This window comes from Liolophura sinensis, chromosome 6 (assembly GCF_032854445.1).
Source record: "Liolophura sinensis isolate JHLJ2023 chromosome 6, CUHK_Ljap_v2, whole genome shotgun sequence".
Classification (NCBI taxonomy): Eukaryota; Metazoa; Mollusca; class Polyplacophora; order Chitonida; family Chitonidae; genus Liolophura; species Liolophura sinensis.
In genome coordinates, this window is record NC_088300.1 from 64108334 (window position 1) to 64111033 (window position 2700).

A 2700-nucleotide genomic window follows, 5' to 3' on the forward strand; every position below is an offset into this window, starting at 1 on the left:
AGGTGGATAACATTGTTTGTAATATTGATACAGTTGTATAACATGTCCACCGAGACGATACTAATGAGCTGGGTCTGGAAGAAACAGCCACTGAATTCATTGGTAGAGACACAAGTCGGCAGTCAGTGTTTTCCGGACGATCCTGATCTGAGCAGTTGATACCTGGTGTTTGCTGAGCTGAACACCTAAATTTTAATGATTTGTACCCATGTGGAAAAAGAAAAAAAGAAAAAATGCTGAGTTGACTTAGTACAACGTTAATTACAAAAAGTCCACTGAACTTGATTTTTTTTTCCAAGAGAAAACACACGCACGGTGTGATAAAAGATGCCTTTTGGCAATAGAATTTTAGTCGCTCTGTCAGTTGTCAGGTTGTATCTCCAGCCATCTAGACCCTGGAGCTTAATTCTGGGACCTAGGCGACCCCTGGGCCCTCGCATAGTTTGGCTGTGATAGTCAATTCGCCATTAGCTCCCCGAAACATGAAAAACTGTTATTTTGCTCTTGCGTTTGTTCCTGTTGCTTTGTGGTTTCTTTCCCTTTTTCTTTCCAGATAGTGCTGCTGTCAGTCTGTTGTCTTGTTGAGCCCCAGTACCCTTACTCAATTCTTTCCAGATAGTGCTGCTGTCAGTCTGTTGTCTTGTTGAGCCCCAGTACCATTACTAAGTGAAATATTCTTTTTTAGTCCTTAAAAACCTGTCATAATAATGTTCTTAATCATGAAAAGAACATTGTGTTGATAACTGGCAAATGTTGTGATTGTGAACACCAATCTTAAAATCAGTAAATCTCAGGGTGTATAAATATACAATAGTATAACAATGAAATAAGTATCCAACCAAAAGTTTATTTTCATCAGTAATAAGAAATTCGTGTCATAGAAATGCACATATCATTTTTATCTAGTCAATAGGACTAGAGGTGAAAGTAAAAAAAATGTTTGATTTTTTTTCTAAAATATTTCCATAGGTATGCGAAGCCGTCTAAAGAGGGATGCTGTCTCCTCTGTATTCTCTTTCAGTATGAAAAAGAAGGTGCTGTCACGTCCTCTGCGCAGACAGAAAGCAGACGAGAACTGTTATCTTAAATCAGATTTTGGATTGGAGATTGGGTCAGAGGTCACTCGTCACTCCTCTTCTGGCAATGAATTAGAGAATGTGGACCCTGTGGCTAGCACTTCAGATAGCCCATTAGATGATGGGGTACAGTGTGAACTGTTAGGAAGGAAGTCAATAGAACAATATGTTACTAACCCTAAGGCGGTCTGCTATTACATTGGATTTCAGGATTATGAGCATTTTATGTTTTTTATCACACTTGAGTTCATGAATTTACAATATAGATAATATGTATGTTCTGAAATGATTGATGTAAAACAGGTCAAGCTTTGGAAGTAGTGAATGGTTACAGAATGTGTCATCAATTTCAATTTTTTGAATGCACAGATAACAAAAAGTATATACAACAAAATAACAAAATGATCGTTTAGAAATGTTCAGTTGTGCCTGAACTTGACAAGAATAAGAAAGGGTGATATTACCATCTGTATCATGTGTGAGAAAAGGAAAATATCTACCTCGGGAGATTTTCTCATTACGTCCAGCGTATGGGCATTTAACTTCCACCAAGGTACTACTATCTAAGACAGCATCTGTTGTAGCTGCCAGGTAAGGCAAATCAACACAAATAAATAACCCTGCTCTACGGGTTCTCACACCTAATTTTTCTCAAACTGAGAAATGGCTTTTTGTTCATACTGTTTCCCATGAAGCATTGCTTTTGTTGTGCATCGCTGTCTTGTAAGGAGGCACACAAAGTTTGTTTCTGCGGCTTGTCATTTTGACGATCTCTCCAAAACGTGACACTGTAAGACGCCATCTCTTTTCCCTTTACCAGGCCTTGCTCGCACTTTGTTTTCTTGTATTATATTCCACAATCTCGGCCTGCGAGGTGGTTATCTAGAAAAGCGGAAATGTTTCATTGTAAAACTGGTGTTTAAACAGTTTTGTCAGCACCTGGAATAAATCAATTTTTCAAATGCCTACAGCATATAATAATGTTATCTAATCTAGAGTTCAAACTGGCTGGACAAAACCATGTTGCGGAGGGCTTTCTGTTCTGGTGGTTCACTCAAAGATTCAAGTAATTTCTAAAAAAAATTACGAAGGATGCTATATCCACTCAATACGCTGTGTACGGCAAAGGGAGGTAATCATGGTCAGCAGCTGAAGCCTGCAGGTGTGCTCTAGAATAAAGATATCTCATGGTGATATCTACAGATGAGATGGAGCAGTAGTTAATCATCATGTTTCTCACATGATCATTAAATCCTCTCATGTCCCTGTATTTTACAGGTCTTGGGTCCTCCAGCATTCTGCCTGAGAACTTCCTTTTGCTAGACAATTTCTCTGCCTTAACTGGAGATCCTGCAAAATAAAATGACTCGTCGCCTTTAGGAGTTCAGGGAGTACCTGCACCTAGTTGTACAAAGGCACTAGTTTACTTCAACAGTCATGGCCCTGATAACCAATAACGTTGCCTGTTTAAAGCCAACAATCCCTGCTTTGGGTGTGGCTTTAAGACAGTTGGTATGTCACGTATTACAACGGTTTACTCCTCATAATTTTGGCTTTCTGCATTTAAATGTTCTTTAATACAGCTTTAAACACCAATCAAATAAATAAAGCAATCGTACTATCT